The following is a 23,088-nucleotide window of genomic DNA, read 5'->3' as shown; positions in this document are numbered from 1 at the left end:
CACCACAGTTGAAAAGCATCAATTCTTCGGCACTCAGCCTTCTTCACAGTCTAATTCTCAAATCCATACATGACCTCAGGAAAAACCATAGCCAGGTCTTGGCTATAAAATCCTGTTTTCTCAGTGTAACAGGAAAACATACATACATTGTTCACACCTGCCCTCCAATAGCGACCTCCAGTTTCTTACTGAAGAATCAGGTGGAATACAAAATAATGAGGAACTCAGTAAGTTCTCATGTGTAGTGCTCAACAGTTAATGCCTTCATTATGAACCTTGACTTTGATCTGCTATCTCTCTTGACCAGTTGAAAGAAATTCTGTCCTAGAACTTTCGGTCCAGATAAGATTCCTGTGTTCCTGGTCAACTTATCTTCCCTATAATTATGTAAATCGTTTTTTCTTTTTAACTCTTAGGGATAAAAATGGTGACTCTGGTTTGTTGCTTTTGAAATAGACTTGCAAGTGCCCTTAGGGAATGGAACGAGTTTGCAGGAGAGAGCAGAGCTGAAGGAGTGTGGGATCAAAAACAATTTTAAATGTTAAATGCAAAGCTATTTTCAGTATCTTGCTGGAAGAAAAAAAAATTTTTTTTTCAAGGCTTTAGATGATAGAAGAGGTTTCTGCTCTGAAGGAGAAGAGCCTCAGGTTTTACCATGACGAAAACTACCCAGTTCTTTACCTGCCACCCCTCCCTTCCTCCTCTCCCAGCTCTAAGTCTTGTTTTTGGCCTCAAGAGTGGCATTTGCTGTTTGAGAGGTTTGATATTTAAGCAAATGCTAGTCTCGGGGCTCAGCTGGGACCTAGGGTATTAGAGGCTTAGAGTTCAGCTCTCTTAGGGTGCAGAGTGCTATGTGATGGCTTCCCCAGTAGATTCTGGAATGAGGAGAGCCTCATTGGCAGTGACGGTGCACTTTGAGCGCTGCGTCTGCTTGGTTACTTGTGAATGGTATGTTCCATTTTTTTCTTTTTCCCTTGCTTGAAGGCATAGCAAGAGGAGTTGGTGCAAGAAGTTATTGCTCTGTGTGGATTTCACTTAGGAGCTAGAGGGTAGTGTTATACCCAGCTTTCCTCCTTGAATCCTGGAATACTGGCAGGAATTTTGTCTGTTTTGTTCTCTGCTGTATCCCCAGCCTCTAAGAAAGTGTCTGCATAGAGTAACCACTCGATAAATAGCTGCTGATTGAGTGAGTTCAGCTTGGGAAAACCTCAGCTTTCCCACCTTGTCTGATAGTATAGGCTCATGTGCTTGGTCTTGCGAGGTACCTTGGATGTTAGATTTCCCTTTTCTTTTGCCGTCTGTATTTTTCTTATTCTTCAGTGTGGCCAGATACCAGTATCTTTTATTGATGATCAGGACTTACCTGGCCGTGGTTGTCCCTGCCCTGCAGATATTCATCTTTATGTTATCTTTAATTGGCTCCAAAGTACAGCAAATCAATAGCTGGGCCACATCAACTAAAGAAAACTTCCTGTGTATTTCTCTGGGTGTAGTACTATGCATTTCTTTATTCAGTTGACAGATAGCTGAAGGGCCATATACCAGGCACAATGCTAGACCCAGAGGAAGAACAGAAATAGTTATGGCCAAGGAGCCTGCAGTTTTATCTGCATATAGAGGATAACCCAAGGCCACATACAATGCCAATAAAGTGGCCTAGAAGATCTGTAATTGCTACAGAATTTCAGAGACAAGAAAGCTCTTTTTGAGTTGCTGTGGTAGGGAGGAAACTTCGTGGACGTGATCAAATACAGACTTTTAAGGATGTGTAGAATTGAGATTCACAGAAAAGCGTAGCACAGGTGTTTCCAGGGAGTAGGTAGGTGGGAACATAGCATATCAAAAGCATCGAGGTAGGGATGGCCAGTTTGTATTCAGGGACACAGACTTGTGGTGGAATGGAGGGTTTTTAATTTCAGACGATAATAATTACTAACACATCGAGAGTTCTTATGATGTCCTTCGTACTTCACATATATTATCTGATCTAATGCCTACAAAAGCCCATGAAGGAGATACTATTATTAGCATCATTTCAGAGATGAGGAGATTGAGGCACAGAGTGATCTAGTAACCATCCTAAGGTCACATAGCCAAGAAGCAGCGGATCCAGGATTAAAAACTAGGCCGTGGAGACTCTTGACCGATGGAAGCCGCTGTCTCCCACCATCCTCCAGATGCAGGATTTGGGTTTGGTTGGGAGTTTTAGAGTCACGAGCTGTAAAGGACAAGACTCTAGTCTACTCCTTCATTTTGTAGAAGAAACTCAGCAACCTTCAGTGGCAAGTCACCATTTACCTGGTGAGGTAGAGACTGGTAGAGAACCAGTGAGGTGGTTTCATTATGGTTATGGTTTTTAGTGACGTGAAATCATTCTTCTCGGGTGGCGCTATGGTAAAAAGCCCGCCTGCCAGTGCAGGAGATGTAAGAGACGTGGGTTCGATCCCTGGGTTGGGAAGATCCCCTGGAGGAGGAGATGGCAACCCACTCCAGTATTCTTGCCTGGAGAATACCACGGACAGAAGCACCTGGTGGGCTACAGTCCATAGGGTCACAAAGCATCGGACACGACCGAAGCAACTGACACGTAAACATTAGTCCAGTGTGAGTGTTCCAGCTGGATTGGAGCAGAGGGACTGACTGCAGCAGAGACAGGGTAGGAGGCTACTAGCTGAATCCAGACAGAGATTCAGCTGAGTGGAGCCAGAACTGGGAATTAATTGTCAATTATGTTAATCGGCATGGCTGTTTTCAGCTGCCCTTTAGAATTTAGAGTGTGGGGAACATCTGCCTGTGTGAGTGGCTTTCAAGTATGTGAATCTGCAGTGTATTGTGACTGTGACACCTTGGTTAATGACTTCTCGAGAAGCAAAGCACCATTATGGAAGTCAGATGTTTAAAAACAAATACCCACATTTGCCAGGAAGATTCCCTGATTAGAAATGGGATAACCTGCATTCTAGGCTGCTTCCAACACCTAAGCATCAGATTGTTGTTATTTAGTCACTAAGTCTTGTCCAACTCTTTTGCGACCCCATGGACTATCTCTCTCCAGGCTCCTCTGTCCGTGGGATTTCCCAGGCAAGAATACTGCTGAGAGTTGTCATTTCCTTCTCCAGGGGATCTCCCTGACCCAGGTATCAAACCTGCATCTCCTGCATTGGCAGGCGGGTTCTTTACCCCTGAGCCACCAGGGAAGCCCCGGATAGCCTAAGCCAGAAGCTTAATGTCTCTAGCTGTGGCTGATCCTTATCTGTGGAACAGGTATAAATTCTTATCCAGCCCCTTACAGTGTGGTTCTAATGCTGGAGTAAGATAAGAGCTGTAAACTTGCTCCCTGGTTGTAGGGAGCAGAAGTTGTGTTTTTAATAGTGAAGGTGTGAAGGGCACAGAAGTTCTCCAGTCTCCAGGGTGTGTTTAGGGATGCGGCGCTGTCCACCAGATGGGTGCTGACTAGCCTCACTTTGCTGGGTAGGGCCATATTTTAAAGATAATGGTATATTTCACCCTCAGAAATAGGGGAACCAGCCTGGGCATGGATAGAAAAGTTAGGCCAGACATGCTAGTTAATCTATACTCCTCTGTGCACACCACTCAGGTTAGTGATGGGCTGCTGTGAACTGGGAAAACCAGTGTCAGGATCCAGCCAGCTGGCCGGTTGGGCATTCTTAGATATTTCACCTGTCCTGGGGCCATAGGCAGAAATCCAGAAGAACCTTGATTACTTTGGAAAATTAGTGGGTGAGCCAGCATGCTGCCCTGATAATACTTGGTTACAAAGCTTGTGGCAGAGTCTTGACATGAAGGATTGGAGATTTGCTGAGTCTTAATTTTTGTTAGTATTGCATGATGTATTTATTATTCATAATAATAATTATAGCAGTACTTAACCTCTGAGTATTTACCATCTGCCGAGAACTACGTTAAGAGCTCACATGACTTTTCTCATTTAATACTCACAATAGCCCTGTCAAGTGGATTCCCACTTTCTAGTTAGGGAGACCGAGATCCAGTGCCTCTGATGGTCCAGTGAGTGGAAAAGCCAAGATTCAAACCCAGAACACTCTCCCTCTTACCTGCTGCAGTCTTCTTCCGCCCTTTTCCTGGGACCCTAAAATGCTTCCTGAATCTGGTTTTGAGGTTTCTGACAGCACAGTAGGTCTTTGGAAGGCATTTTTGGTTGATAGTGACTTTGGCTCACCATGGCTCTCCCTCCTTCACAGCCCATGGCTGGCATCTGGCAGCTCTTGCCGACTGCCCTGTGGCTTATGAGCAAAGGATGCCAAAGATGAATGCGCTGGATTGACTAACTGTGCTGGCTAGTGCAAGAGGTGGTAGTGGGGCGGGGCGGGGGGGGGTGTGTTGGGGGAAGAGAAGAATGATGAAACAGTTGCTCTGGGTCAGTTTCTCAGAAAGTGACAGGGTGGTTGATAGCCTACTCCATTTTCATGTGGATGCTCGTCAAGATCTCCTTATGAAAGCCTATCCCGAAGTCATGGTCCTGATAACAATGCCACGCACCACTCATGTGTGATTTACAAAGCAGTTTTTACCTCTGTTTTCTTGTCTTACAAGGACACAACCCTACAAGGACAGGTGTTACAAAGTCCCATTTTGCACGCTAGAAATATATAAAGAACTTAAACTACTGTCCAGGGTCCCGAAGCTAGTCAGTGGCAGAGTCAGGCTTAAACACCACTTCTCTGACAACTTCTTCTCTCTTCCCAAGTTCCTCTTCACTTACTCTGTTGAAGTCATTCTTAAATGTTCTGATTTACTGTATTCAGAGGCCAGCAGGAATTATCAGGGTGAAATATGTTGTGTTGCACACTCCGCTGTTACTGAATCCTAATAAGCAGACAGTCATGTGATTGGTTGTTGTGTTTGGTTTAATTGATTTGCACCTACTTTCAATGGTACGGAACACACATAGATCTTCTGTGGTGTATTATTGGACCATCAGCTCTTCTAGCTTTAGAAGTCCCAAGGCTTTAAGAGATGATAAAACATGGAGTTTACGTAATTTCTTTACAAAGTTGACCATCGAGTTCTTGGTTGGGAACACACGCTCTCATTATCACATTGTTTCCATGGAGAAATGAGTCTTGATTCACGTGATTTCAGCTCTCCGTGCCTTTTCTAGGAATGGAGTGAACTGTTTTAGGAGAGAGGACTGGTTGTGTTATCACTTAGAGTTTTCTCCCCTCCTGTTACTACAGGAGGCAGGTTTGTTTTTCTGGGCCCTCTCGATTTTCCTGTGACCTGAACATAAGTCATCTTTGAGGTAATTTCATTTGAAATAATTTCATTTTTGAAAGGTTTTCCATGAAATAAACCTGAATACAATACTTACCCACACAATTTTGAACATCCCCTTTAAGGTATTTCATCAGAGACAAAGGGCTTTGCCAAGAGAATGCAGAACTGATTTCACTCAAGCTTTTTGTATCGATCGGGACACAGAGCACATTCCTGTCTTAGGGAGACCCACAGGCATGTTGGCTGAATTTGGGTGGAAGCTGGCTTCTTTCTCACGTGCCAGTTTAGAGTAGATAGTGGTCCAGTCCCACTGCCTTCAGCGCGTGCCTTCCGCTTGGTGGCTGAAGGTGGAAGCCTCGCTTTGTGCCATCTCCCAGGGGAAAAGGATCAAGGAGGGCAAGACCTGGAAGTCACACATTCTTTTATCCCAGTGGCCAGAACTTAGTCAAATGGCTACATTTACCTGCAAAGGAAGCTGAGAAAGCTCTCAGGAGTACAGGAAAATCAACTTTTTGGGTGGAAAGGAGACTGAACAATGGAGGAGGCTAGCAGTGTGCTACACTGTGGGAAGGAGTGAGTGGGGTCTGCAGCTCGTACCAGGAAAGCTGGAAAGGTACCCAAGCCCAGAGTCACAATCTAAGAAGACTCCCGGAAACCAGAATACACACAGCCATTTAATGATCAGGGGAACGCATTGCTCAGACACTGGGCGGCCAGGTAGAACCCAGGTGCTGGAGGGAATATGAGTAATTTAGAAGACTTCAGTTGACAGTAAAGAAATTCACCAGCAGAAAGAGCCCTGGATGAGGAGTCAGAAACCCTGGGATTTGAGTCCAGCTCTTCCATGCCATAACCTGGGATAAAATAATCCAGTGAATGTTCAGTTTATCCGTCTAGAATATGGGAACAGTGGTGGTGACCTTTCTGTCTCCCAGGCTTAGTGTGAGGATGATGGATGCGGAAGTGCCGCAGACTGCAGCGCCATGGCAGCGGGCACAGCGTCTGTGTTATTGACCTTTGTGTCCCTAGCATCCAGCCCAGTGCCTGGCATGGACACATTTGTTCAGTGAGGTGTGAACTAGTATGAGAGGTGGGAAAAATTGTGTTGTGCTACAGAGCTCCTGAGCTTGGACGGTCTTCTCTGCTAGGTGGAACATTTCTTCTACTCTCCACTGGCCAAGACCTTGGACCTACATGTAAAACCAGGTACCTTACCAGGATGCAGGCAGACAGTAGGACAGCTCCCAACCGGGAAGCGTATGACACATAGTATGTCCTTTGCAGGGTGATTTGTTTACTCCACAGTTTAGGTCACAGAATATAGCAAAACTGGAGATAAGACTTTCATTTGGATGTCACGGTCCATGAATGTGAACTGATCATTTTTAAATGGTTTCATTCACCTGCAGTTTGGAAGATAAAACTTTACCAACACCACTTAAACTTGACTTTTTGCTTCATAATAATAAGATCCAGTTATAAAATTCTTCTGTTGATTTGAAAAAATGTGTGGCTTTAAAAAACCATTTCTTGAAAATATGGTATAGGTAAGAGGATATAAAGATGAATTTAATGTTTCTATCTTTTGGGCCATTTTAATCTTAATAATTGTGATTTTTTTTTTCCTTTACTAGTAAGGAAATGGGGACTCAATGAAATAATCAGTTTTGCTTTTTTTTAACTTTACAAATGAATAACTTTTATTCATTGTGTTTTTAATTTGTATATTCACTGAGGGTGGACTTCTTTCTTGGAACCCAATGAAGTATTTTTAATGAACTTTACTGGCAAAAGCCAGGAATTGAAATTGTATTCACAGTATGCCCTCAACTGTGTTAAAATTTCATTCATAGAAGGAGGGAAACATACCAGAGTGTTAACAGTGGCTCTCATCTTGTGGAATTAGAGGTAATTTTTATTCTCATCATCTTCTCTGCAGTTTCCTATTTTTCAACAATGAGCATGTATTACTTTTATAGTCATAAAGGGCCAGTTAAAAATTAGTCCCACAAATTAATACTCTCCAGCCAAATCAAATTAACACAGACCTATCCAGCTTATTTTCTGACTGAGGCATTTAGGAACTTGTTATAGAGAGGATGTTTTCCTTCTGGAAATTAACATACAAAGCTAAGTGTTTATAATGTGTTAGGCAAGATGTCCTGAGTAATGCTCTTCCTTGAATTAGCTGGTCTTTATTATAGTCACCAAAGGAGATGAATTTTGCAGGTTTCCCATTCGCTGTGTGACTGTTTTTTTTTTTTTTTCCTGCCCTGTACTCCTGTGTGCCTCAGGTACCTCTGAGGCTATTACTCTGGAATTGAGCAACCCTGTCCTGTGTTCTCTCAGGACCCTTCCGTTTCTAGTGTCCCCTCCATCTGCTCATGACTTTGTAGATTTGGTTGTGGCTTCTTTCCACCAACATTTTTAAAGAGTGATTGTTACCCTTTTCCCTGTAGCGGCTTCCTCTTTCTCCCTGTGGCTCAGGTGCATGGTCTGAGCTGTGCTCCTGGAGTGCAGTGGGGAGGATGAGTCGGCATGGCCAGGGCGCAGTGGGGGCCTTGAGCTAGCTGAGAGCTTTGGGGGAGGCACTAAGTGATCCATCCAGCATTTAGCCCACTCCAGGCAGGACAGGTTCAGCCGCAGCTCTTCGAGATGAGTGCTTGGTGTTTGAAGCCAGGCAGTCCCCAAGCCATGCATTCGGCTATGGTCCTGCAATGTGGTAGCCACTGCTCTAGATGCTGGCTGGGGGCACAATGATGAGCAAGGCAGACCTGGCCTCTGGTCCCTGAAGCTTTCATTTGGGTGGGAGAAACAGTTGACAGAGAAATAAGCGATAAAGATAATTACAGATTGTGAGAACAGCCCCAGGGGTGCCCCCATTTGTAGTAGAGCAGGAAGGTCCGGTGTTGGGATGCTTCCAAGGCCTGCCCCTTTCTGCATCCTCAGTTCTTACTGGTGCAGAAGGAGGAGAGGACTGAGACCTCTGAGCTGCTTCTCCCATTCTGTCAGCCTGGGCCAGCCAGAGTCCACAGGTGGAGGAAGCAAAAGTTGAAGGCATGAACTAGGGGCTGGCTCTTTTGCCCCTCCCCTTTCCTATGTCTGGATTACCCAAGTGCATGTCCATCCTTTCTGAACAGTGATGAGCCAGTTTGCACACAGGAGTCTAGATTTATGCATGCCTGAACTTTTGTCTAAAGACAAGCTTACATTTTCTCCATAATTCTCAACTTTGAATGAGGACCAGCTTCTCGTTGTCCCTTCAGTGGAACATTGGGCTCTTACCTCCAGGAAACTGGTTTCAGTTAACTTCATTGGGTTTCCCCGTCATCCAGCACCCCCTAGTCCTTTTGCTAATGGCTGAGTCTGACCTTTGCATGTATTTGGAAGAATTCACTGAGCCGTTGTTGCCCTTTCTGAAACTCTTGATGTCCAACTCTCGCAGGATCTTTCTGCCTCACTACACGCTTGGTTTTAGACTGCCCAGAAATGCTTGGAGTTGGGCAAGTGAAAGCAGTTTCCCTGAACATCCTTGTTGAGTTGTCTTTTATATTTGATTTCTCTGTCAGGGTAGGACTCAGCCATTCGTCCTGCTCTTTGTGTCCCGTCCTTTGAAAACCGGGACACACAGGTCCCTCACCCCTGTGGAGACTCAGCCTCGTTCCTCTACAGACATTAGGACTGCTTTTCTGACCCTACTTCTCCCATCTTCCTGCACAAAGAACAAAGCCTTTGAAGCTTTTCTCGTACCTGTTTGATGCAGTACAGAAAACCAGGAGGTTATCTCCCTTCTGAAGGGGTCTGGGGACTCACTTGGCTTCCAGGGCACCCCCCGCCCTCTCCCACCCACAGTGGTGCCTTTTAACCAGAGAAACAAGTCATTCATGCAGTGCTCAGCTAACACTCCTACCAGGGCCTCCTTGGGAGGCTCTTTGTTGCTAAATTCAGTTTTCCTGGGTGGGTGGGTGGGGGAGAGCTTGTTACTATTCTCATTCTTTTGGTGTTGTTACCATCCCTTTAAAAATAGACCTACATACATGCATGTGTGTATGTTTATGTATCTCCTTCTACTCATCACAAAGGGCTTTGCAGTGAGTTGAGCCCCAGGAGGCCTGGCTGGCTCACATTTTGTAAAGTTTTGTTTAAGCCTTAGCTTCATAGTTTTCCCTAGTTTCTGAGATAGCGTTGGATCCACTGTATTAGGCCTCCAGGAAAGAATACAGTCATTGGCTCCACCCCTTGAATTCACAGTCTCAGGGAGGAAAGCCTTTCACTACCTGCCTAGTGCATGCCGTTCTGTCCTGCTTACACAGCTCTTAGACATCATCCACACGAAGAATGTTGTCCAGAGCGCTGGGGACTCAGGGACAAGGCACCTCTTACAGTCTTTCCAACCTGGGCATATCTGCAGACCTCCTTCTCCTTGGCCACAGCGTGGTAAAGTGACTCCAGTTTGCTCTGAAGTAAGCAATATTATTTTAAAAAGTTGAATCTCAAAGCTGCCCCCAGGTGGTCTGAATGGCTGCCATCTCCTCTTGCATGTTGATTGATTAATAGGGTCTCACTAGCCACACCTGCTGAAGAGGGAGGAGGAAGGGATCTTCCACCTTCCAGGGCCAGGCCTGGATGAAGCTGCAGGGATGAGGGAGTCATCCCTTCACTCGACATCAGCTGAGAGTCTGCTGGTCGCCTGGCACAATGGGAAGCCGCTGGAGTGCTGAGAGAGCAAGCAGCTAGTATCTAATCTCTGTTGTTCACGGACTCTTCTGATTGCCTGTAGACTAGGTAGGGATGCTGTCATGGAGAGGGAGATGGGTTGGGAGGTGGTGGTTCTGGTTCAGGCAGTGGTGCTGGCTTGGATACTGCTGGTAGGCAGCCATGTGGGAGTGGCCAGGGCACAGACGGGCCTCACTAGCTGCCCTGGCTATTTGCCCCCATGTGCCAGCCCTGCCTCAACCCTCCCCGGACCATGAGCCTGTCCTTCCCCAAGTATGCCAGCCCTGCCAGTCTCCTGTTCCATGGCTGATGCTGTTCACTCCCCCTGGAATGTTCACATCCCCCACTTCCCACTCCTGGCCCATCTGCCACTGCCTAGGGCAGAACCTTGGGCTAGTGACCAGATCTCTCCGGAGCTTAATCTCTTCATCTGTGAAAGAGTGAGCATTGCACTGGCCTCACAGGATTGTGAGGATGTGAGATACATAGTTGAGTGTGATTATTACAAGTAGCCTCCCAAGCGGTCTCCTGCTTCCAGCCTGCCTCCTGACTGTGCTCTTGGCCCATGATCCCGTGAAGACGAGATCAGCTCAGGTCATGCCTCAGGCTCAGAACCCTCTTGACAGCGGCTTCCTATCTCACTCAGAGGAAAAGACTTCTCCTGGCCCACAGGGCTTCCTGGTACTTCTCTCACCTCATCTCCCACCCCAGGGCCTGGTGAGGATTTGAACAGACTGGGTTCTGCATGGCGCACCGTGGTGCATGTGAGTTGCACCTTCTTGAGTTGTGCAGTGCACGACATGTGCAGCTGTCCGCCTCGACCCTGTCTGCCCCCTCTCGCTTCTTTCCAGGCACGTTGGAGCCCTTGCTGTTCTTCAGACACACCAAATGTGCTTCCTGTCCAAGCTCTTGCCAGTGAGCGCCCCTGTGCCCTGAATGCTCTTCCCCAGATACCCCTATGGCTGTTCATTCAGCTTCTCCAGGTCTTTTCTCTAATGTCACTCTGTGTAAAGTTGTACCACCCAGTGCACTGCCCCACCCCCATGTTTCCCTTTTCCCTTTTTTGCTTTATTTTTCCTCTTAGCTCTTACACCATCTAACATATAATACATTTTACTTATCTGGTTTATTGTCTGCCGGTTTTCAACAGGATCTAGGTTCTGAGGGCCACAAATTGTGTTTATTTTGAATTTATCTGGAGTGCCTAAATTCGAGCCTGACAGGTAGTCCGGTCCATAATGAATGAATGGATAAGTTTGCGACAGAGCAAGTGAAGTGTCTGGCGCAGTGCTCAGCTTACAGTCAGCGCCCAGTACGTGGGGACGGCTGTTGTTGAGTACCCCTCAGGGATCAGGCTCACATTAGGCTTTCTCTGAGCCCTTCCCCACCCCTTTCTCGGCTGAACTGAATCCTTGCTGCCTCTCTTCCTTGCTTTTCTTCCCTCTGTGCCTTCTCTCTTTGGGTGGTTTTTGTCATGCTGCATTAGTGAGGCTTATCTCACTCCTTTCCTTGTTTGACTTTGAATTCCTGCAATGACTGGTGTGTCTGAATTTGTGTCTTTGTGCCCTTTGCCTGCCATTTGGCACAGAATAGGAGCCCAGGAAGTGCTTACTGCAAGTGGGATGCTCTTGAATATGCCAGGATCCTTACCAGCTGTCCTGGCTCCAGCATCACTGCCTAACGTTCGCATCCATTCCCAAGGTGAGGGTCAAGGGATAATTTGACAACTGCTTAAATGACGGACTCTCTGTTGGTGTATTACAAGTGGATTTGGGGAGAGAAGGCCCCCCTGTGCATAGCCCTTTGGATGACGGTGTCAGGATGAGCTGCATGTTCCATATTTGCGAGCCTGGCTCTTTGGCTACTTAGACCCCAGAAGGTTGGGTTCTTTCAGTGGGGATCAGTGTGGTTGGAAGAAAAAGATGAGAGAAACCTTGAGCTGGCGCTTAGGGGCCTTGGGGTGGCAAGGGGTGCATGCCTTCTGAAGGTGGCATAAGGAACGAGCCCCTGCTTAGCCTGGGGAGGGGGTGGGTGCCTTAGGAGGCCTGGTCAGGTAGGTGGTTTGGGCTCCACGAGGGAGACCTTACATGCCAGGCAGGGAGTTTGGTTTCTTGTATTGGCAGGAGATGTTCAGATTGGGGATTCTAGTGGAGGTAGGGGTGGGAGTCAAGGGGGATGGTAGCTGTGGGGAGGAGCTCTGGAGTCTTTTTCTCGTGTCCAGAGATGGTCCTGGGGGACCCACAAGGTGGCACAGCAGTGCTGGAAGGCATGGCTTCAGGAACCGGCAGTGACACCCACAGGGCAGTGAGCTGCAGCTGGACCAACAACGTGCAGGAGGCTGAGGGCTTAGGGGCAGGGGTTTGGCATGGGTTGGGGTACGGGGCGGGGGCAAACTAAGAAAGTCTCAATTAACAGGGCCAGAGGGGCTGGTGGTAGGAAGATGAGAAGCCTGGGCACGGGGCAGGGGCCTGCTAAGGAGTAGAGAATGGAAGATGGGAAAGGCACCCCAAAGCCAGGGTGTCACTTCAGGAATTCCATCCCAAAGCAAGCAAGGGGAATGCGAACCCTTCCATTGCAGAATGAATCAATCCCTGCCTAAGAGAACAACTTTCAAACCCCTGAAGCCTTGGCCTTTCCACAGTGTGGCCCCTGGGGGCCTCTTCATGTCCCTCTTTGGGGACTGTTGTTGGTGTCCTGGGGTCTTCCTGCCCTGATCTGGTTGGCTCACCTGGTCATAATCCACTGCTTCTCTGTCATCGTGCAAGGCCAGTTGGTCTGACTTGTCAGTTGTCTGGCACCAAGTTGCTCTGCGGAAGAGCTGTAAACCCAGAGACAGGCAGGCTTAGATTCAAGTGTCAGCTCAGCCCCTAACTCTCTGTGTGGCCTTGGCTAAGATACTTGTTCTCAGGGGGCTCAATTTCTTTATCTGCCAGGCTATCAGCAAACAAGCTAAATCCCTGGGTTCTAGGCTAGAGCCCCTTAAATCCCTCCTGCCTTGGGGCAGGATTAGCCTCAGAGGATTGGGACGGACTGAGCCTTCTGGTGGGAGCCCCGTGGAAAGGCCAAGGCTTGACTTTAAGCGTCTTAGGGCTTTGAAAGTTGTTGTCTCACCCAGGAATTGATTCATTCTGCAATGGAAGGGCTCCCGTTCTCATTCCCCTCGCCTGCTTTGGGATGGAATCCTGAAATGACTTTGGCTTTGGGGCACCTTTACCCTCGTCTGTTCTCTACTCCTTAGCAGGGATCCTGCCCCATACACAAGCTTCTCATCTTCCTATCACCAGCCCCACTGGCCCTGTTAACTGAGATTTTCTCTTAGCCTTCCCTTAACTTTCCTTGCTTCTGACTTCAAACTCTGGGCCTCGTCTGCCCAGCTGGGGCAACCTTAGTGGCAAGAACACACATCCTACACTTAGCATCCCATTTCCTCTTAAGACAATACTTTCAGCCTTTTTCCACATGGCTCCCTCATTCCAACATGCTTCTTTAAGACGGCTGTGTAGTATTCTATCAAGGGAATGCCTTCATTAAGACATGAGCTTGTTATGGGGCATTTTGATTACTTCTAATTTTTGCTCTTTCAGCTAATGCTGCATTAAGCCATCTTTGTGTATTACAGAATCGTTTCATTAGGTTGGCATTTATCTAGCTAATGGCGATGGCCCAAGATTAGATAAAGAATCAGATTTTTTTTTTTCCAAGAAGAATATCCTGAGGATATATTCAAATTTTACTTTAAATGCTAGGAAGGTTTCTGTCCTGTTTTCCATGATTGAAGAAGCAGGGTAACGGTAATGTAAGATTAGACGTAAGGAAAAGGCTGTGTATTTACAAGTAATACATGGCTTGTTTGTTCTTAAGTGTGGAGGTGAGCCCCATACATCCTCTTAAGGAGTAATCTGCCTGTGGAAAATTGAAGAATTATGTGTCTGTGTATTTTTGGCATTTTGTTTAAAACAATAACAAAATAAACAACGATCTCTTCTTGAGGATGTTTTAGAGAAATAGCCTAAAACAAGAAAAAGTAAATAGGATTTTTGAGGGAAAAACCATGTCTCCCTAAGACAGAGTGAGCCTGTCAGGGAGAGAAGTCGTCTTCGCAGTGGAAGCAGATTGCCAACTTCCTGAAAAGGTTTTGGCTTTTTGTTGGCCATTAGTAAATGGCTAGAATGAAACAGAGAAACAGATGTCACTCACTTGGTCCCTCGTATTCTTTTTAACTTGACATCTGTATTGGGGTGATGGGGACGGCTTCCTCCGTCCTGCTGATCGGTTGTTGATTTGGTCTCTGTTGATTGTTATGTAGACCCAGGCTCCAGGCTTTGCATTTCCACATAATCCAGCAAATGTTGACTGAGTCTTTACAGTGAATAAAGTAACGGGATAAAAACTTGGGAAAAAATAACCCCAGTGCACCCCTGTTTCTGAGGAGCTTATGAACTGAGGGTGGGAAGGTAAGACAAGTCTAAAATTAATGACTGTTCGGACTTCCCCCGTGGTTCAGTTGTTAAGAATCCACCTGCTGATGCGGGGGACACAGGTTCGATCCCTGGCCGGGGAAGATTCCACATGCCTCAGGGCAGCTAAGCCTGTGCGCCACAACTGCCCACCCCGTGGCTCTAGAGCCCATGCTTTGCAACAGGAGAAGCCGCTGCAGTGAGAAGCCTGCTCACCGCAACTAGAGGGTGGTAGCCCCCGCTTGCCACAACTAGAGAAAACCCACGTGCCAGTGACAGAGACCCATCTCAGCCAGAAAGAAGTAAATAAAAATTAAAAAAAACTAAAATAAAATTAATGGTTACTCAAGAGAGATTGAGAAGAGGGTCCTGGGAGAAGTCAGCCCGACCCTGTTAGAGAAGGGAGGTATTCCATCTCATTGGACAGCTGGGGTGGGGGATTACAGAAAGGTGTTTAATACTGGTTACTCCTGTCAGCACCTTAAGGACTGGCTGAGATAGCGCCTGGACATCTCCAGTGAAGATAAAAGGCCTGAGTAGAGGAAACTGAGGCAGAAGGACAGGGTATATGTTCGGGGTTTGGCTTAAACAATGGCTTGTGTAATAGCAGTCACTGCCAGCACATTATGGAGTGTATCAGGTGTGAGGCATGGTTCTAAGAACTTTATCTCTCTATTAGCTCATTTAATCCCTGCAGTGACCCAAATGAGGTCTTTGATAATCATCTCCATTTTACAGATGAATGGATAGACATAAAACAGTTTATTAACTGCCTAAGACCATAGTGTTATACAACTGAGATCAGAGCCAGTTGGTCTGGCTCCAGAATATCTGCTTCTAACCACAAAGCTGTCCTGCCTCCCATATAGAGGAAGAACACACTCGGATTAGAAAGGTGGGTAGACACCATATTTTAGAGGCTTGGGGTATCAATGTTTAGAGATGCAGAAGCGGGAGAGGGGCCAGAGATGGACACGAAAGGGATCACTGTGGTGGGTTTGGGGGAGTTTGATGAGAGCTGTGGAAGCAGCCTCAGGAAGAAGGAGCTTCAAGGAGGGGTTTGTTAACAAGGCAGAGAGTTCCAGGAGGTGAGATCTGAGGGCATGTCTGAGCCAACCAGAAAGCCTAGAGGGTCTGTGTGGAGGGGGCAGCCAGGCTGCAGACACAGGAGCATCAGCCCAGGCTCTCCTGACTACGGTGCTGTTTGCTCCAGGAGGCTCTGTATTCTGAAGATGGCAAAGCAGGTGCTGGCACTGGGTATCATTGCCTGTATCCTCTTATTGGTAGAGGCAGTCGTGACAGAGAGGGCAGGTGAGAGCTGGCACGGCTAATTTGGCAAACCCAGTGGCTTTTCTGCAGCCTAATGATTTCTGAAAGCTATTTGCTATGCTCAGGCATAAGTGTGACTGCCTCATCTGAAAGCTGCAGCAATCGCTGTTTTTCCTGGAAAATTGGGCCCATGTGGGCTCTGTGTGTGGTTTATTTGAGTTCCATTTTTATAGCCTTATTACCTTGTCCTCATGATGCAAGAGGCCTCTTTCTCCTCAAGCTTTGCTGTGAAAATTATTTCTTAAAAGGCACAGAGTGATCTCTCATCACTGGGGTGGTGCTCTCTCCAGAGCAATGCTTTTCTGCAGACTCTGCACACATTTTTCATCACCCCTGACACCAGTTGTCATGTTTTCTGATCATTTGCAATTTACTGAGAACTTTCAGGCAGCTCTTGAATCTCACTGCTGCTACTGCTACTGCTAAGTCACTTCAGTCGTCTCTGACTCTCTGCGACCCCATAGACGGCAGCCCACCAGGCTCCCCCGTCCCTGGGATTCTTCAGGCAAGAACATTGGAGTGGGTTGCCATTTCCCTCTCCAATGCATGAAAGCGAAAAGTGAAAGTGAAGTCACTCAGTCATGTCCGACTCTTAGCGACCTCATGGACTGCAGCCTACCAGGCTCCTCTGCCCATGGGATTTTCCAGGCAAGGGTACTGGAGTGGGGTGCCATTGCCTTCTCCGTTGAATCTCACTACCTAGGTGTTTGCCACGATTTCTTCCAGAAGACTTTGTGCATGTAAATATCTGTTCAGTTCCTTCCTCTCTGACGGATGTCCCTGCCAGTGACCTTGTGAGCGCCTGACAACCAGTCTTGTCCTCTGGCCTTGAGTTGACAATGTTGGTAATTAGCATTTATGGAGCCTGAGCTATTTCTAGGCACTGCACTAAAAGATTTATATTCATGATCTTAATTATTTCCAGTCTCCATAAAGAAAGTACTGTTACTTCCTCCCATTTTACAGATGAAGAAAATGAGTCTCGCAGAGGGAGAGTAACTTGCCCCAGGTCACACAGTAAATGGCAGAGAAGGCCTCCACCCAGGCCTTTCTGACCTTGGAGCCCATGTAGTCCCATTCATTCATTTATTCATTCATTCAACCACACAGGATTGTTGTTACAATTTGCCAAGCACTGTTCTAGACCCAGGGGATACAAGAAGAGAAAAAGAAAAGCAAAAATTCCTGCCTTTAGCTTACATTCATATTTGGAGAGATAGAGGAACAAAAAACAAAATATACAGTATGCTGTATGGTAATAAGGACTATGGGGAAAAGCAAAGTAAGGTGGTAAGCTAAGAAGTGTTGGGAGGATTTTAAATAGAGTAATCGAAGGCCTCGTTGAGAAGGAGACAGAGTTGTTAGGTCAGACAGCAAACAGACATCTCAAATCTCAGTGTGTCAACTCAAGAAAACTTTTATTTCTCATAGAGAAAAGTTCCAGTGGGGCTGCTCCTGGTTAGCAGGCATCCTTCCTGATGGTTGTTGAGGGACCCACACTCCTTCTATCTTGTGTCTCTGTCAAGGCCCTCAGATTCCTTTCCATTCAGCTGAAAAAGAGCGAGGACTTTGGGAACGTTTTCACAGGCCAGTGTGGAAGAAGCCTTGCATCTCTCATACTTAGAACTCAGTCACATGTGTACTCCTGACTGCAAGGGAAGCTGGGAAATGTAGTCCAGCCATGTGCTTACTAGTAAAAGGAAATGGATTTTGGTAAACTCATAGCATGCAGGCTTCCCTGATGGCTCAGCAGGTAAAGAATCCACCTGCAGTGCAGGAGACACGGAAGATGCGGGTTCGATCCCTGGTTTGGAAAAATCCCCTGGAGGAGGAAAATGGCAACCCACTCCAATATTCTTTCCTGAAAAATCCCGTGAACAGAGGAGCCCAGAGGGCTGAAGAATCCTCTGAACAGAGGAGTCTGACAGGCTCACAAAGATGGGTAAACTCCTAGTGTAGTGTATAGTGAATGAGGTGGAGAAGTTAGTCGTGGGTCTAACTGGGGAGAGAGTCAGCCTTGGGAACAGCGGGTGGACAGAGTGGCTGGAGTGGAGTGAGGAGCAGGGGAAGACGTGGTGGAAAGTGAGGGCGGAGAAGTAAGGGGGCCAGGCCACTGAGACCGTCGTCAGGACTTGGTTGCTTTGTGACTGACAGGGAGAGCCAGGAACACTTCAGCGTTTTGAAAGAGGAATGGCATGATCTGAGTCATATCTTGACAGGCTCACGGTGCCGTGTTGAAGGAGAACTCAGGGAGAGAAGTTGAGTGTGTTGGCATTACCCAGTGAGTGATGAGAGCAGCTAGGTCCCTAGTGGAGGTGGTGGTGGTGGAGATGCTGGGAAGTGGTTGGATTTGAGCTCTGTTCTGAAGGTGGAACAGGTTTTGCTGTGGAATGGGTGGTGGGGTGGGACCGAAAGAGAGGACTCAGGATGGTTCTGAGATTGTGGCTTTTGCTTAATGACTTAGACTCAACTTTCAACCCTTAGAAGTAAAAAGAGGGGAAGAGTTTTTGGAAAAAGGTATCCAGACACCCTCTGGGGCCTGACCTATCTCTCATAGCCTCTTCTCCTCCACAGTACTTCCTTCAGCACAGATAGGCAGTTCTTTTTCACAATGAGCTTTTAGACAGCAGGACTGGGGGGACATCTGTGGCTCCTCTCAGCACAGAGTCCGGAGGGGACAGCACTGTCAGGGGTCTCATGTCATTACTGGGGGTCTTCGGGCTGAGCCTCAGGGCTCCTCCCTCGGGCTGATGTGGAAGGTGCCCAGTTTCCCTCTGGGTGATAGAGAAGAGCCTGCAGAGGCCATTTCCAGTCCATGCTGTGTGTAATGTAAGAATATAACTGTGTTTTGGAGTGGGAGCAGAAACAGCTTCCCTGGTTCTTCCTTGGCAATCATGACCTGCCAAGGCAGAAATGAGAGAGGGAATTTTTTAGTGGACGATGCTCCCACTAGGAGCATAAAGGGAAAGAAAGTCTATCTTAAACAGAGCAGAATATGAGCTGTGGCAACAAATATTGCCTGTCTTCTAGGTGCTGGGCACTGGCTCAGTTTTTTGGATTCATTGGAGAGGGAAACAACTATATACTGTTCCTGCCCTCCTGGCAGAGTAGACTAGAATGATTTGCTGTAAGAAATCATATTTACACCCAAGTATTCCTTTTTTTTTTCTTTAGTGATTGTAAATGATACTATATTCTTAATTTCGGTGTCCACATGTTCATTGCTAGTATACAGGAAAACAGTTGAGTTTTTGTTTTTATTTTGTATCCTTCATCATTGCTAAACTCACTCATTGGTCGTAGGCATTTTTTTTTTTCTTTTTTGGTTATAGTCCTCAGGATTTTCTATCTGGACAGTCATATCATCTACAAATAGAGATGACAGTTTTATTTCTTCCTTTCCGGTCTGTTTGTTTTGTTTGCTTTTGTGGCCTCTGGTGCTGGCTGGGACTTGGAGCACTTGGTAGAGGGAGGGTGCTGGGAGTGGACAGCATCGTCTGTTCCTGATCTTGGGGGCAGCGTTCAGTCTTTTCACCGGTAAGCGCACGGTTAGCTGTAGATATCTTTTACAGATGTCATTTGCCCTTCATCGTATGGGTATGGGTGGGACCATGGGCTATTCTGTGGTGTTGGCTGATATAGCGCAGTTATGATCTAAAAGTTGTCTGTCTTGCTGCAGGCAGCAAGCTTTCGTTGGAGCCTTTTTGGTCTGTGCTTGTTGGCATCTCCAGGTTCTTCCATTCCAAGTGGGACATAAAGCAACTGTGGGCTGCTCGCCACAGTGTCCTTCCTCGGGGCCTGAGGCCCCTCGCTGGACTGCCTTCTTCACTCTGCCTTCGGAGTCTTCTCGCGTTTGCCTTGTGTGTCCTGTGTAGGAGTTTTCGTTGTACACAGAAGGTGGAAAGCGGAGAGTGTGTCTTCTTCATCCTCCTGGAAGTGGAAGTGGTTAGAGAGACTAGAGGATTGGGTGGAAGCCAGTACGTGAAGGGCCTTCACACCAGGGTTTTGACTCTGCAGCCGGTAGAAGGGCTCTTGGAAGGTCATCTCTGCCATGGTGTGAAGGGATGGGGAAGGGGAGAGGCAGAGAGACCAGGAGGCTGGTACCTGAGCTCAGGGAGGAGAGGATGAGGTTCTGGACTGTGACAGCAGACATGGGGCAGAAAGAAGAAGGGGGAGTCCACATGGGCCTTGAGGAAGTCTGAGAAGACCAGGTGAGTCTGAGATTTCTAGCTTGGGCAACTAGCTAGGAGATTGGGAAGGCAGGGGAGGGGTGTGAGTGTAACCTAGTGGGTATATTCTAGGCCTTTTAGAGCATGTCAGTAAGACTGGACTTGCTGTGCTTGCCTTCAGGGCTGACTTCACAGAGGAAGCCTGGCTGCTGTGTAAAAACCCAGGGAGCTCACATTCTAGGCAGAGGAACCAATGTGGAGAGAGGCACGGATAGAGGAAACGTCCCAGGGGGCCTGTTGGGACTCCAGCTCGTCGAGGCATGAGTGGGTAGTTACTGGTTCCATAACTGGGAAGGATGCTGGATGCTGTAGGAGTTCACAAAAGCAGGAGGTTCCGGAATAGGAGCTGACACTGCTGGGGATCCATCTGGCGCCTCCGGTTCATTGTGCGTTAGCATCACTCTTTCTTACTGCAGACAGGCCTCCCTCCCTGTGAGGCACCACTGCTGATAGCCCCAGTGTAGCCATTCCAGCGAAGGGAGAACTCCGTTCTCTGCATCCATATATCAGTTTTAGAGAATGGCTCTGGATGGCCCAGCTTGGGTGATGTGCGTGGCCTTTGGGAGCACTACAGCACAACTGGCTGCTGAGGGGTGAAGATTGCTCTGATCTGAGCTGGATGGATTACCCTACCCGCACCGCCCCCCCCCAACCCCCACCCCCCATAGGGTCAAGCAAGACCTTTTTAAAAAGAAAGCAGAATAAAAGTATCTAGGGAAGATAAAAAAAAAAAATATTTACTATGGTTTGTTGTAATATATTTTGAAGAATTTATCATTTGGCAATGTGTAGGAACTCTGTGTGTGCTGGGACATTCAGTCATGTCCTACTCTTGGTGACCCCATGGACTGTAACTCCTCTGTCCATGGGATTCTTCTGGCAAGAATACTGGAGTGGGTTGCCATGTCCTCCTCCAGGGGTTCTTTTCAACCCAGGGATCGAACCTGTGGCTCCTATGTCTCCTGCATTGGCAAGTGAATTCTTTACCACTAGTGTTACCTGGGAAGCCCAGGAGCTCTTTGGAAAGTTATAAAGCAGGGGACTTGATCAAATCTAGGTTTTCTAAAAATTATCACTGTATGAGGTTGTGGTTGAAAATCAGTCAGTGGGGTCGCAAAAGAGCTGGACCCAACTTGCAGCTAAACCATCAATGGGTAGATCTGGGGAGACTGGTTGAGAGGCTGCTGCTGTTGTTCTGAGGAGAACAGATAAGACCTGAGCTACTTCCAGTCCTTCGATTCTTATTTCATTCGGACTTCACCTCCAGCCACAGCATCAGGCGCGCCAAGGAGAGAGATAGAGTCTGGAGGAGACAGTCAGGCAGACAGGGCATGGTGAGTGAAGGGAGCTTCAGGAGGACTCGCCACCAGCACCGAGCAGGTAACAGCTGTTCTCCGGAAGGCCAGACTTTCTCTTTGGAAACAAGTTATGAATTGGTGGCAGACTCAACATGCCTTTCTTATGAATTCTTAAGAAATGTGAATGTTAATGGCTTCTTGTGGTATCCTAACTGGGAAAGTAAGTTGATTAATTATATTTTTCTCCTTTTAAGAAGTATCTTTTCTTTAAGGAGTCAGATAATAGGAGATATATCAGCACTGCCAGGGACACTGGCTGGAAGACCCCGCCTGCCCATCAGCCTACCCTGGGGCCCGCCAGTCTGCTTTGGAAACACTTGTCCCTTGGGCATTGTCCTTGCTGGGAAAGCTTACAAAAATTTTAACCAAAGAAGTGACGTAATGTGTCTTACATCATAACAGACTCTGTCCTGTATTGAGACTGGGCTATGGGTGGAGGTGGCAGTGACACCAAACACAGAAGCAAAGAGAGCAGGAGCACCAGTTAGAGGCTCTGGCAATAACCTAGGGTGGCGAGGGTGGAGGGGGTGAGGAATGGCCACATTCTGAATATACTGAGTTGGCAAAAAAGTTCATTTGGATTTTAACCAAGATGTTACGGAAAAACCCGAACGAAGTTTTTGACCAACCCATTATTTTGAAGGTAAAAACCAGTTTTGGTGAGGATTGGAGAGAGAAAGAGAGATGAGAATGACTCCAAACCTCTCACCCTGGCAACTAGAAGACCAGGAGACCATGCCTTTAAACTAAGATTGGTAAGATTCTGGGAAGAGCAAGTCTGGGGGAAGGTCAGGGGTCTATGTGAGACGTGTCAAGTTTGATCCAGCAAACACATCTCACAGAGACCTCCTCTCCACTTGACATCTTCCCTAAAGCAGGCAGTAGAATATACTAGCCAGGAGTCCAAACGAGAGACCTGCGCTTGGAGAGAAATCTGGGCATCCTTGATGTATAGGAGACTAGGTGAGATCACCCAGGGGGGGATTGAAGGAATACAGAAAGGAGAACTGTGATTCGAGTCCTGGGGCTTTCTGACATTAAGATGTGGGGAGACGAGGAAGAACCAGCAAAGGGAACGAACAGCCAGCGAGTGAGGTGGGTGGAAAGCCTAGAACGCTAGCCTGGAAGCCAAGTGAAGAGAGATGTCAACAAGAGGGAGTGATTCACTGACTGCAAGAGCTATATGGGGAAGACATAGACCTGCCCGTCAGATTGAATAACGTGGAGGAGAAGCTAAACGCATGCTTTTAGACCCAAGCACAGCCTTCCCAATAAGTAGTAGTTCCCACCTTGAAGGGGAATACAAGTGTGCAAAAAGGGTCATTTAAGATTGGGGGAAATAGGTCTGAGAAAGATGTAAAGATGGTACCATGGGAGTCCAGCAGAAAGAGACAGTACTTCTGGCTTTTGTAGGGAGGATTGAGGTCAGATTTATTCATGTCTTCATTCATTCATTCCACAGAAACGTTTTGGGTGCCATGGACAGGGAGGAAAGGAGAAAGTAGAGCTGTTATTTTAGTTTTGTGGACAATAAAAAAGAGTCTGGAGCTGGATGGTAGTGTTTGCACAACAGTGTGAATGTATGTAATGCCACTGAGCTGCACACTTAATAATGGTTAAGCTTGTAAATTTTGTTATGTTTTTTATCACCACTACCACATACACACACACACAGACACACACACACATACGTAATTCTAAAGGAGAAAAAAACCTTCTTGGGCCCCACCATGACCTTGG

The 23,088-nt window shown here is 47.1% G+C and overlaps 1 protein-coding gene across 2 annotated transcripts in view; it reads left to right on the top strand.

Moving 5' to 3' along the window:
* BMAL1 (basic helix-loop-helix ARNT like 1) overlaps positions 1-23,088 on the top strand; it is a 108,269-nt gene that overhangs the window by 9,112 nt on the left and 76,069 nt on the right. The gene's annotated exons all lie outside the window — the stretch shown is intronic.

This window comes from Capricornis sumatraensis, chromosome 16 (genome assembly GCF_032405125.1).
Source record: "Capricornis sumatraensis isolate serow.1 chromosome 16, serow.2, whole genome shotgun sequence".
NCBI classification, from domain to species: domain Eukaryota; kingdom Metazoa; phylum Chordata; class Mammalia; order Artiodactyla; family Bovidae; genus Capricornis; species Capricornis sumatraensis.
The sequence above is the reverse complement of the archived record's forward strand: the minus strand, read 5'-3'. Positions and strand labels throughout refer to the sequence as shown.